Source organism: Engystomops pustulosus, chromosome 1 (assembly GCF_040894005.1).
Source record: "Engystomops pustulosus chromosome 1, aEngPut4.maternal, whole genome shotgun sequence".
Classification (NCBI taxonomy): Eukaryota; Metazoa; Chordata; class Amphibia; order Anura; family Leptodactylidae; genus Engystomops; species Engystomops pustulosus.
The window spans coordinates 153,531,262-153,545,581 of record NC_092411.1 but is presented as its reverse complement, the minus strand read 5'-3'; the positions used below and the strand labels follow the sequence as shown (position 1 = coordinate 153,545,581).

The window sequence follows — 14,320 nt, the reverse complement described above, 5'->3', positions numbered from 1 at the left end:
GAGTATGTTCGCTCATCTCTACTGTCAAATGAACAATTTTCTCACTTAACATTGTTCAAAATGTTGACATCTTGACATGAGTTTCTAAGCCTTTTCTTTGTTGAAATGAAGTTTACCTCTGACATGGAAGGAAATTTCCCCCCTTCCTTTCTATACTTGGGAACAGTCTCCTTCACGGTGGAGAGATAAGTCTTGTTTTACCCTGAGCTCAAAATAACACTTTCACTGACCATAAATACAAGTAGAATCTAATCTCCAGCTTAAAATTAAAAACAGAACCAAAAAGAAAGTCATTACCACCTAGGGCAGTGATGGCTAACCTTTAGCAGCCGAGTGCCCAAACTGCAACCCAAAACCCCCCATATTTATTGCGAGGTGCCAACTAAAAATGAAAGCAGTAACTTATTGCTCCCTGTTAAACAACTTTCTATCATATTGGCCTCCTGAGGGCAGCAATACAGTAGAAAGATGGAAAATTTTCATCATTTTAGCTTCTTTCCAGTGTCCCTCTGTACACAGAGAATCAGGGGGCCAGCATGAGATCCTCCAAAGATAATTTGGCCCTGTCTACTCATTCTCCCTCTTTCTACAGTCCAAAGTAGCGAAGTAAGTATCAAAATATGACTGAAAGCAGCATCTTTTAAGTTGTTTGGAACTGCAGGAAGATTCTTCAAGTCCTGTCTGGTGCTGGGGTGGTGGCCCGGGTGCCCACCGAAAGGGCCCTGTGTGCCGCCTCTGGCACCCGTGCCATAGGTTCGCCACCGCTAACCTAGGGAATACCCTACACTAAGATAAAAGAAAACTCGAAAATGTGGCTTCATGGCTCAGTCAGGCAAAAGAGTACAGGTCATGAATAAAACCATTATGCTGGAGGATTGTTATTGCTCAAATCCAGGACAGGCAGAGAGTGGACACTTGTGTATACAATATATGTGTGTGTGTGTGTGTTGAGAGATTTCATGGCTGGAGGTCCTACTCTTTATTATCTCCACAGGGCAGTATCAAATGTGGTTATCAGGAGGTCATGGCCCCCCCTAGAAGCCTTAGGTACTGGGAGGCTGCCCAAACTATTTATATTGTAATCCACTACTGTGTGTGTCCATCCACGCAGATATTAAGGGTACATACTGCTAAGGGATGCCAAACCTATAAAAACTAGGCTTTGCCCACATCACACATCAAGCAATGGGGATATGCCTCCTTAATAGCGTTAATCCGTCATGGCAAACCCACCCTGATGGACACTCTTGAAACCATCCACCCCGACTACCATCCTGTCCAGATCTCTCAGACAGAGTAGGAGATGTGGACTGCTGCCTCTGGCTTGCCCAGCCTTGTGCGTTCTGCAGCTAAACTCCCCCTCATACTGTAAATACTCGTGTATTAGCTAAGGATCCTAATTTTACCACAAAAAAATGGAAATTTATTGACTTGAGGATAAGCCCTGGGGTGGGGGGATGCAGCTGCTACTCTTATAATGTGTCCAGCAGCAGCCACACCTCCTTAAAGAAATGTTCACAGTGGATGTCCCCTTGAAATGTCCACAGCAGAGCTCCCCTTTGATGAAATGTCCACAGCAGATGCCACAATTTACATAAATGTCCACAGCAGATGCCACAATTTACATAAATGTCCACAGCAGATGCCCACCTTTAATAAAATGTCCACTGCAAATGCCCCTCTTTTATGTCCACAGCAGATGCCCCCTTTAATAAAATGTCCGTAGCAGGGCCCCCCTTTTACATAAATGTCCACAGCAGAGATTCCCCCATTAATGAAATATTCACAGCAGGCCCTTCTTGGGGGGGGGGACTCTATACTCACCTCCAGTTTCTTCTCTGCGTAGCTCCGTATTCTCCTCACGGCTCCGTCTTTTCCTCTTCCTGCCAGTGCGGTGCATACAATATGACGTCATGCGGCTGCATCATAGTCTCAGGAACAGGAGAGGACCCAGGAGCAGTACAGTACAGCTGACAATTACTTTTCACACCTGGGTCCTCTCCTATGGTAGCTCTGCTCTGGGTCCTAACCTCAAAGCAGAATTCCAATGTCATGAGACAGAGTAGACTGGCAGGAGAGGACCTGGCAGCATTGAGAACCGCTTCCCGGCTCCTGCACTAATGAACGCTTCCAGCAGTTATGTTCCATCAGTTATGGAAGTGCTCATTGGACTGGCAGGCTGCGGTCCGCAACTCGTGGCTTGACAGGCTGTTGGCGCAACTTGTGCACCCCTGATCCCCCTTTTAGTTGAGATGAATGTGTGTTGCACCTAATAGACATGCTTAGTAATGAAGCTCCTCTTCTATACATTACAGGAATAATTCACTTGGAAGTATTGCCCACATTTCTCTCAACCACTACTAGAGTGACCAGGAAAACATGACTGTGGAGTTAGAGTCGCGGAGATGGTGTTTGTGGCCAATTTGGTAGAGGTGGAGTCAGAGTTAAAGTTTGGGAAATTAAGGAGTCAGAGGTTTTGCTTGCTAACTGCACAGCCATGCCAATAAGTCTAATGATTTGGTCATGTGCTTTTAGAAGGTCCTTACATTTTAATAACCGGCATCAGATGGAGCTTTTCATATGTTAGGGAAAGTATATCTCTTTTCAAACTCCCATGATTGCTGATCATAATCCTCTAGGTCTACACTTCTTCAGCACAACAAGCTGGTTCCTCCCTGGTGTTGTATGGAAAATTTTGAGATTGGGGAAGTTTAATTATTTTGGATCTCACTTGTCAATCGTAATCCTAAATCATTCTTATTGAGGGCCTTAACAAACTCGTTAAAGAGTTTCCAAATTTCTCTGCAAACTTCACAACATCCACCCACCAGCTCTGTTACACAAGTGGGGGCCACTGGGCTCAGCATCACAGTACTTTGATGCTGTTGTAATATCCTATCCTCAAAATCAAATACATTGTTCTCCAAAATAAATCCAAGCAAACCGTAATCCTTTATGTGTTGACCCAGATGGCAGCCGCGGTCATGATTGTAGTGAGAAAGATGGGAACAGTAGTGGAACCTGGGAGGGTTGATCAGGTCTTCCAGGACCCAAGTCTTTCATCATTCCAACCTTTGGGAGCTCTACCAGTCCGAATCTGCATTCACACGGAGCAACAGTAAACTTTGGGGTCTGCAGTCTGATAGCTGGAATGATCTCTGGCACTCCCTGTGGTCATAATCCCTGGATGGCGTTGTGTGTGGAGGCCATATATGTGGTGTGGATGAAGCACAGGGAGATGAGGTTGCTATTAGAAACCAGACACTCACTTTTATTGCTGCAGAACAGAATTTCATCCACTAGGTCAGTGATTCTCAACCTGTGGGTGGTGACCCCAGCTGGGGTCGAACGACCAAAACACAGGGATCGCCTAAAGCCTTTGTAGCCACGATTTTATTGCATTTTTACTGCAAATCGCATGGTTTGGGGTCACCGCAACATGAGTAACTGTATTGCAGGGTCACAGCATTACAAAGGTTGAGAACCACTGCACTAGGTGGAGGCACATCTCATAAGAAGCAGATGGCAGAGAGTTTGGAATCGGTATTCCCTCCAAGTTAAGGCATCTGGCCAGTGGCGTAACTAGGAGAGGCTGGGCCCCATGGCAAACTTCCCCTGAAAAAAATATATACATATATGTACAAACATATTTATACAATTACACACATTTATATACTTATATCTCCTTCACACTCTGCACCATACAGAGCTACGAAGGGTTATGAAGAGGGAGCCGCCATCTTTGTTGAGTTCGCTTCTCCCATTGACATCATCTGGGAGCTGCGATTGGTCGCCATGACAGGCTAGGGTCTGCTTTATGGCTTCTGGAGATTCATTACAATGCGACAGTGGCTCACTGTAATGAATCCTATGTAAAAATGCCATATACTGCAAAAACCTAAAAAAAAATCTAGTCACCCCCCCTTTCCTTAGAACTGATATACAACTAAATAAACAGTAAAAATTAAAAACATGTTAGGTATCGCTGCGTCCCAAAAAATATCAAATATCAAATCAGATCAAAATATAAAAATGGTTATTTTCCTTAATGGAATATAGCCAAATGTCTGAAACGCCACTTTTACATCATTTTACATCACATAAAATTGTAATAAAAAGTTATCAAAAGGTTGCATAGTCCTCAAAATGCTAGCACTGAAAAGTTAGCTCATTTTGCAAAAAATGACACCCGACACAGCTCTGTACACCAAAGTATGAAAAGTTATTAGCAGCAGAAGATGGCGAAACAATTTTCTTTTTTCGTACACACTTTTTAATTATTGAAAAATATTAAAACACAACAAAACCTATAAATTTGGTATCACTGTGATCGTGCCAAACAAAATAATAAAGGAGACCCAGTACACATCATAGAATAATAACTAACTGAGAAGTAAAATTTGCTACGGAAAAAATAAGCCCTCACACAGCTATATATATAAATGCACATATAAAAATATTCATATATATATATGGGTGGCCGGAGTTCGGGCTGGCGGGGGGGTTGGTTGGAGTTCGGGCAGGAGGGGGGTCGGACTGAGTTCGGGCAGGTGGGTGAATGTGGTATCCGGAGTTCGGGGGGAGGGGGAGTAGACGGGTTGTTACGCCCCTGTATCTGGCAGCAGACTTGTATACTTCCATCAAGTGTATATGAAACTTTACTATGAAACCTCAATTGTGGGCCCAAGGCACAGATTAACCAGAAGGTTTTCTGAGGATTATGTCTCTTCCTAATATAACAAAGTTCACCACTAGGTCCATTGTTAGGTTGTGGCTGCTGAACAGGTATAGTGCAATTTACCTAAAATGACTACTAGAAAGTAAAATAAAGACCACTTTCTAAATTAGTGAATAAAAGGGGGTTTCTGAGACAGTATAAGAATAAGTATAAGAATAGCACAACAACTCAACCCGCTATGATTTCCAAGACTTATAGGGGAGATGAGGTTGTGCAGAGGTGCAACACAAGCAAACAATGGCAAAATAGCACTTACTCTAGCTTTTACTGGTCATGTGACAGAAACCTATCTATAAACTGTTCCCCAGGACCACCCCTTTCTTTCCCATTGCTTATTCCTGTTGTCAATCAAATGACTATAAGTGTGCCAATAATCTTGGCTAGAGCAATTCCCCCACATAAACGCTTTATATACATGGCTGCAAGGCATTATGACATTCCTGGTCGCCAGGGGCGTCGCTAGGTCAAAAGATCCGGGGCTCGTGCCCCGGATCTTTTGGCCTGTGCCCCGGATCTCCCCGGGCATCCTACCCTCTCTCAACACGATCCGTGTCCTGCACGGATCGTGATGAGAACGTTTGCTGTCACTGCTTTCCCCAGCAGCTCAGCCTCCGGTGAATAATAGTCACAGGAAGGACCTGTGATGATGTCATGGTCACATGACCTGCCGGGGAAAGCAGTGCACAGAGAGAGAGAGAGCTGCATCTGTGAGGTAAGGGGGGAGACATGATAGGGAAGGGGGAGAATAAGGGGGGTTAGTGTGAGGCACATTACTTAGTGGGGGGCTGTGTGAGGCACATTACTTAGTGGGGGGCTGTGTGAGGCACATTACTTAGTGGGGGGCTGTGTGAGGCACATTACTTAGTGGGGGGCTGTGTGAGGCACATTACTTAGTGGGGGGCTGTGTGAGGCACATTACTTAGTGGGGGGCTGTGTGAGGCACATTACTTAGTGGGGGGCTGTGTGAGGCACATTACTTAGTGGGGGGCTGTGTGAGGCACATTACTTAGTGGGGGGCTGTGTGTGAGGCACATTACTTAGTGGAGGGCTGTGTGAGGCACATTACTTAGTGGAGGGCTGTGTGAGGCACATTACTTACTGGGGGACTGTGTGAGGCACTTTTCTTACTGGGGGGCTGTGTGTGAGGCACATTACTTACTGGGGGGCTGTGTGAGGCACATTACTTACTGGGGGGCTGTGTGTGAGGCACATTACTTACTGAGGGGACTGTGTGAGGCACATTACTTACTGGGGGGCTGTGTGTGAGGCACATTACTTACTGGGGGGCTGTGTGTGAGGCACATTACTTACTGAGGGGACTGTGTGAGGCACATTACTTACTGGGGGGCTGTGTGTGAGGCACATTACTTAGTGGGGGGCTGTGTGTGAGGCACATTACTTACTGGGGGACTGTGTGTGAGGCACATTACTTAGTGGGGGGCTGTGTGAGGCACATTACTTAGTGGGGGGCTGTGTGAGGCACATTACTTAGTGGGGGGCTGTGTGTGAGGCACATTACTTAGTGGGGGGCTGTGTGTGAGGCACATTACTTAGTGGAGAGCTGTGTGAGGCACATTATTTAGTGGGGGCTGTGTGTGAGGCACATTACTTAGTGGGGGGCTGTGTGAGGCACATTACTTAGTGGGGGCTGTGTGTGAGGCACATTACTTAGTGGGGGGCTGTGTGAGGCACATTACTTAGTGGGGGGCTGTGTGAGGCACATTACTTAGTGGGGGGCTGTGTGTGAGGCACATTACTTAGTGGGGGGCTGTGTGTGAGGCACATTACTTAGTGGAGAGCTGTGTGAGGCACATTACTTAGTGGGGGCTGTGTGTGAGGCACATTACTTAGTGGGGGGCTGTGTGAGGCACATTACTTAGTGGGGGGCTGTGTGAGGCACATTACTTAGTGGGGGGCTGTGTGAGGCACATTACTTAGTGGGGGGCTGTGTGTGAGGCACATTACTTAGTGGGGGGCTGTGTGTGAGGCACATTACTTAGTGGAGAGCTGTGTGAGGCACATTACTTAGTGGGGGCTGTGTGTGAGGCACATTACTTAGTGGGGGGCTGTGTGAGGCACATTACTTAGTGGGGGCTGTGTGTGAGGCACATTACTTAGTGGGGGGCTGTGTGAGGCACATTACTTAGTGGGGGGCTGTGTGAGGCACATTACTTAGTGGGGGGCTGTGTGTGAGGCACATTACTTAGTGGGGGCTGTGTGTGAGGCACATTACTTAGTGGGGGGCTGTGTGAGGCACATTACTTAGTGGGGGGCTGTGTGAGGCACATTAGTGGAGGGCTGTGTGAGGCACATTACTTAGTGGGGGCTGTGTGTGAGGCACATTACTTAGTGGGGGGCTGTGTGAGGCACATTACTTAGTGGGGGGCTGTGTGAGGCACATTAGTGGAGGGCTGTGTGAGGCACATTACTTAGTGGGGGGCTGTGTGAGGCACATTACTTAGTGGGGGGTTGTGTGAGGCACATTACTTAATGGGGGCTGTGTGAGGCACATTACTTAATGGGGGCTGTGTGAGGCACATTACTTACTGGGGGCCTGTGGGGCACTTTTCTTACTGGGGGCCTGTGGGGCACTTTTCTTACTGGGGGGCTGTGTGGGGCACTTTTCTTACTGGGGGGCTGTGTGGGGACATTACTGGGGGGCTGTGTGGGCACATTATTTACTGGGGGGCGTGATGGGTAACACGCACCTGGTTTTGTTTAAATGCAAGACAAAGTGTGAGCGCTGCCTTATAGTATTTGGGGAGATTGTTAGGGGCAGCAGGATAACACTGCCAGGGAACCAAGATGTAGGGACAATGAGGAACATAAGATGTGGTGATGCCTAATGGAGAAGATGGAGGAGACGTCACCTGCAGTCACTGAAGGGAAAAAGTAGGGATTTCTCTGGTGTTTCTGTAGCTGTATACACCGTAAGTAAAGTTGTTATGTGAGGGGTTATGTACAGGAGGGGGCATTACTAAAAGAGCGCCACATATGTATTGGGGCCCGTGCCCCGGATCTTTTACAACCCTAGCAACGCCCCTGCTGGTCGCTATCTACTGTGCATCTCGTGAGACCTGTGCCAGCTAACCATGACCCCCTCCTAGCGATTCTCAGCCTTGACAACTTGTATTGATGGATAGAATAAGCGGTATCACATAACATAGAAACCATCCCAAACAAACTTACTCTTCATCAAATCTAAATTGGGAATTAATATTGGCCCTATAATAAACTGATGGGTTACTGGGTATACAGCTTTACTTGATGAGATATTTTTAAATCTGTAAATCATACCTACATAAAATGTGACTGTGTCCAATGAAAAACTTTTTTTAAAACATTGACATGAACCTAGTCATGTACATGACCTTTACCAAATGAGGCTTATGTTTTACATACATTACTAATTTTTATCCATGTATTTCAGATTACTCTTAAAGGAAAACACTTATATCTATTCTATAATTTAATCCTAGCGGGCCCTATGCATTGGATCTCCTAATTCAACGTTCTTCCCTCTGAAGCAATAAGCAAACGCAAACCTCAGGACTTTGGAATAGGCATTATGATATATCCTTATATGCTCTAATCATCTTGAAACTCCCTCTCCAGTTCTAATAGATCTAAAGTCTTCCCTGAACCTCACAAATAATCTTCTCCTATATGAAAAAAAAAAATCTGCAGGGGAATATTATAATGTAGACAACATATTCAGTCTTATGTTAAACATGGTCAAATTTGTACATTCTGATCCCCAAATATCAATCATTTTGACCTAAGGTGAACAATAACTACAGCTCCCACATTTGGAATTTGTTTTTGGTGCATTTCTTTGTAACCAATTCCTATTCACTTCTTTCTTATAGAGGCTTTTCACTACTTTGGCTTTTATCGTCCTTCCTCTTCTAAAAGTGACCAGGGTTTTTTTTGTTGCCATAACAAAATGGCAGGCTTTATCATTCCTGCTACTGGGGAGTGATCATAAGCAGAACATAAACCTATTGTGTGATACCTTCCTCTTCCTTGTCACTCTCCTTTTAAAAAGTGTACATCTTTTTTTTTGTGACGTCTGTTTATAAGCTTCCTCAACAAGTGGAAGAGGGTAACCTCTTTTTACCAGCTATTGATTAATTTCCTCAACCTGCATATAAAACACTCTCCTAAGCCTATTAAACTGCCCATAGGGCAGAGCTTTCTTCATGTAATATTGGTGATTACTGTCAAAATGAAACACATTCTTTGAAGTGGGTTTCCTAAACTACTTGTGACTTTACAAAATTTCACCTCCACTAACATCTCCAAGAATTCTAAACGGTCAACTCCAATCTGTAAAAAAATATGTTCATGTTATTGGTTTCATTAATTTTTTTCTACCATCTCCATGTATAATTCTATCTCTCTGGTCCATACAATAAAGATATAATCAACATATCTCTTGTAGTTGTGGATATATTTTGTATATTTGTTGAGAAAAAATATATATCCTCTAGTACGGCCAGAAAGAGGTTGGCGCATGACAGATGTCCCCATATCCGTACCCTCTCTTTGGCTGTACCATTTGTCCTCAAATCTGAAAGCATTGAAGGAAAAATGTAATGCCTTGCCAACAAAATGTATATATTCCCCATCTTTACCTGCTGCTTGTAAAACAGTGCATATAGCCTCAATTCCCTGCTGATGTGGGATACTATTGACATGAGCTTGTAGCCCTTTTGACATTGATAATAATAACATGATAACAAGGGGGGTTCTCATGCAACTCAAATTTCTCTGTACACCTGATAGGATAACATAAGTAATAACACATTAAAGGGGTTGTCCTGGCTAAAATTAATTTTTAAATCTGACATAGGGTGCTGTAAAAACTAGAAAGAAGACATAATAAAAGAAAATGAAGACTGGTACAGCTCACCCTTTCACTATATTCTGTATATTGGGCAGCATACAATATTATTGTACACTATGCAGCAGGAGGAAAGGCTTCTCCCTCAGCACTTGATAAGGGGGAAGTTGACAGTATAATAAAAATCTTTATTAATATAGTGCCAGTAAATTCTGTAGGACTTTAAGGATTATGGGGAACATATACAAATAAAATAAAATATTACAGAGTAATAACACAGTCATATGGAACAACAGGAGTGAGGGCCTTTCTTGCACGAACCTACAGTCTATGAGGATGAGGGGGTGAGAGCTTGTATAATGAACCAACCATTATTTATAAGGGAATGGAATAAAAATAATTTAATAAATAAAAATGCTGCTGTTTGAGACAATCATAAGTTTGGTCTTTGCCATCTTGTATACAAGGTCCAAGGTGAATGGGATTGCAGAGAAGCCTGCAGCTTGGTACCTGCCGAGGGGAATAAACAGAGTTGGCTAATACAAAGAGAGTTAACTTCTTAACAGTCACTGATGGATATATCCATCAGCGAGCTATTAAGAATGTATGAAGAGGGCTCATAGGCCTCTTCATACAGACAAGGGGTTTGCTGTAAACACCCATCGCTAACACCCGCGGACCGCCGTAGCACTGATTACGTGTGCCAACCCTTTGATTGCCCCCGGGAAAGTCGCTACCGGCATTTAAAAGATGGCGATGTCATCAGGGAGCAGCGATAAGTTGCCATGACAGGCATCGCTTCTGAAGATTTGTTACAATAAGCCAGTGGCTCATTGTTATAAATCCTATGTAAAAACGCCATATACTGCAATACAATAGTCACAAACATGTTAGGTATCACCGCATCCCAAAATGGAATATATTTATTGCCAGTTATTGCCAGCTGTGAACCACATAATGGAAAATAGCACTCAAATGTCCGAAACACGACTTTTACCCCATTTTTCATTGCTTAAAAAATGTAATAAAAAAGTGATCAAAAGGTCACATAGTCCTCAAATCGGTAGCAATGAAAACGACGGCTCCTCTTGCAAAAAATGACACCTAACACAGCTCCGTACACTGAAGTATGAAAAAGTTAATGGGGTCAGAAGAAGACAATTTTTTTCCCTACACCTGGGGCAAATTTACTAAAGCCCTTGCGCTGGTTTTCTGCCATTCAGGTATTTAAGAAGTGCCTGCACCACAATTGTGGCACACGTGACTCTATTGTGGCGCAGATGCACTAGGCATCATGCAACACAAATTAGGAGGCATTCTAGTGCTCAGTCGGACCCTGCACTAGATTTGACATGCTGAGTCTGACAGAAGAGCGTCGCAAGCCCTATGTTAAAGGTGCACCTATATAAATTTGGTATCACCGTCATCATACTGAACCAAAGAATAAAGCAGACTTATCATTTGGAGCGCAAAATATAATTTTTTATGTCAAAAAGACGTAAAAACTGAACCCACAAGAAAGTGAGCAAATGCATTTTTTCACCAATTTCACTACATTTGGAATTTTTTTACAGCTTCCCTGTACATGGCATGGAATAAAAAATAAAGTCACTGAGGATGAGAGTGATTAATTCAACAACATATGACGCTAGAGGGGCTAGTGTAGCCCTCAGGCTTATTATCATAAAAGCTGGTTTTAGTGAGGAGGCAAATATAAGGATATTACCACAGTCACAGTGCCTGGATCTATGAGCCCCTGTTTCTTTATGGCTCAGCTTGGTGGCAGTGGCTTAGTGTGGATGTTGCACCATCATGTTGGACCATATATTAATAATAATAATAATAATTAATTTTATTGACCTCATAGAGGAAGCAATATGATATAAATGGTGTTCATTTGCTTAGTAAGGTCATGGTAGTGCCGAACGGAGCTGGTGCCAGAAGCTGTGGGTGTCAGCTATATATTACAGCCGACCCCGCCTCTAACACCTGTGATCAGAGATTGTTCTAATGGCGGGTGTTTACCCCTTACACGCCCTGGTCACATGCGTGACCACAGAATTTAAGGGGTTACTGCTCTTGACTGGACCCCCGATGGCAGCCCCGGGGTCTGCTAGTGCTTCAGGGATGTGTCTTCTTCCAGAGCCAGGTCCTACCTTCTAGCAGGACCCGGCTGTAACACACCGAGTTACACTGTGTTATATGAGTAAGAGCTTGAACAAGCAATCACAGCGTCAGAACAAGCCAACCTGTAAAAATACTAAAAAAAATTTTCAACACTTAATCAAGTCTTTTTAATAAAATTCGTTAATTACCATATATAATCAAGTATGAGCCAACCCGAATATAAGCCGAGGCTCCTACTTTTACCACAAAAACTGGGAAAACCTATTGACTCAAGTATAACCTTAGGGTGGGAAATGCATTGGTCACAGACTCCCCCAGTATACACCCCCTTGCCCTCAGTATACAACCAGACAGACAGTATGCCCCCAGTATACACCCAGCAAGCATGCCCCCAGTATACAGCCGACCAGCATGTCCCCAGTATGTAGCCAGCCAGCATTACCCCGGTATGAAAAACTTGGCTTATACTCAAATATATATGGTAAATAAAAGTGAAAGTCCCCTAAACACCAACATTCCCTATACACATTTAATAAAGTAGATAATCACAAAAAAAACCCCACATATTTAGTATAACCGAGTCCGTAACAATCTGTACATTAAATCAGTAACATGATTGGATCCGCTTGGTGAACGCCGTAAAAACAAAACCCAAAAATGTAAATTTTTCATAAAATCCCTTTACAAAAATGTTCCAAAAAGTGATCAAAAAAAGTTATGTGTGCCAAAATGGTACCACTGAAAAGGACAACTCAATACGTAAAAAAATAAACCCTAAATCGGCTCTGTCAACCAAGAAATATAAAAAAAACTGAGGTGTCATACTAATCGTAGCGATCTATAGAATAAAGATAATATATTACAAAAAAAAATACAAAAAAAGGAAACCAAAATTGATGATTTTCTTTTCCTCCATGCATTTGAGTTAATAACATCTCATCAATAAGTTAAAGACCCACTAAAATTAAGTGATTGTAAAGTGCAAAAATAAGCCCTTATATGTACAAATTGCCAAAAAAAAAAGATTAAAAAGTGACAATGCAAATCTGCTCTGAATGGCGCAGCTTCCCTTCAATGCCCTGGCGTGTGCCCATACAGCAGGTTACCATCACTTATGGGGTATTGTTATACTGGAGAGAGATTGGGGATCAAACTTTGTGGAACCATGGGGTATTTTATTCACTGAAAAAGTGTACATTTTTTGAAAAATACCTTCATTTAGCCAAAAAAATGTAAATTTCAAAATTGCATCTGATTTTGTTTTAACCCCTGTAAAACAATAAAAAGGGTTAACAAACGTCATAAAAGTTGTTTTAAACACGTTGAGGGATGTGCAAATGAGAAATGCATAAAAAACCATGTAAAAAAAAAAGCAGAAATTCGGTAAATGTAAGTTATCAATTTTTTTTGCTGTTATGACTATGTGTGGAAACAGTAGAACATTTTGTATTATGAAAGTGGAGAACTTTTGCAAATTTTCACCAAATATCTGTTTTTTTCATAAATAAATGCATAAGATACCACAAAAATTTTTCAACTAACATGAAGTATGAAGTGTCACGAGACAAGTTTCAAAATCACTTGGATATATTAAAACGTTCCAACGTTATAATCACTTATAGTTTCACATGTCAGATTTGAAAAAATGGGCCATGTCAGGAAGGTGAAAAGTGGCTTTGGCAGTAAGGGATTAAGTAAGGTGAGGTGTGAGTTTGCCTGATGGATAGCTTCGCTTGCCTCCTGATCTTTATTGGGGTTACAGCACCTTACACTCTCTTATCAATTGCATCCATCTAACCAGAGATGCTGTAGGAGTAAACCACTAGAAGCATTGGCCCCTTCAGCAAGACCACCACTTAAGAGCCCTGCTATCTCTTAGAGGCAGTGACGTAACATGAAGCAGATGGGTCCCAGGGCAAAGTCTGTGCCAGGCCCCCAACTTTTGGTTCATGGTTTATAGTACTAGTTTTCTAGTACAGCTTTGGGGCCCTCTAAGCCTCTTGGGACAGGTGTTGCAACAACCCTACTGCATAGAATAGGAAGTTGTTGCGAATAGCACCCTCTCCATGTTAGGAGCTGTTAGGGAGGCTAGCCATCTCTCTAGGAGATCTCCAAAAGTTGAGAACTTAGTAATTGGAAACCACTGCCTGGTAAAGCAAGGGTGAACATGTGAAATGTTATTAACCAATTATGTCCTTTGTACCATTGTAAAGCAAGTTGGAAGCTGATTGGAGAGTGCTGCCACCTGACCAGCGGAGTATAAAAACCCTTGGTGGGCGGGAGCACAGGGGTTGAGGGTTCAGTCAGCATTTGAGAAGCAGGTCCAGTGTGCACCTCTTTCATCAGCTTCTCATTCTACTTTTCTTGCACACCACCACCTGCCGGTCCCAATATCAAGCACTAGGACCATAGCATGCCCAAGGCCGCATAAGACAGTCTCTCCGGTATTCTGGGCCCAGTTGTCTATAACTACCGAAGTAGGGCTAGGCCCTGGTGGGGGATGTGGCTGTTGCGACTGCACCCTCTGCACCCCCTCAAATTAAGCCCCTGCTTAGAGGCAATAGGCTTTACCAACCCCACCTACTAGCCATTGGGTCAGGCCCTACCCT

At 43.4% G+C, this 14,320-nt stretch overlaps 1 long non-coding RNA gene across 2 annotated transcripts in view; it reads left to right on the top strand.

Moving 5' to 3' along the window:
- Positions 1 to 5,193: 5,193 nt before the first annotated feature.
- LOC140064635 (uncharacterized) overlaps positions 5,194 to 14,320 on the top strand; it is a 98,147-nt gene continuing 89,020 nt past the window's right edge. For both annotated transcript variants that reach the window (XR_011847787.1, XR_011847786.1), the window contains exon 1: positions 5,194 to 5,450. This is a non-coding gene — a long non-coding RNA (uncharacterized lncRNA). The remainder of the gene's footprint in view (positions 5,451 to 14,320) is intronic.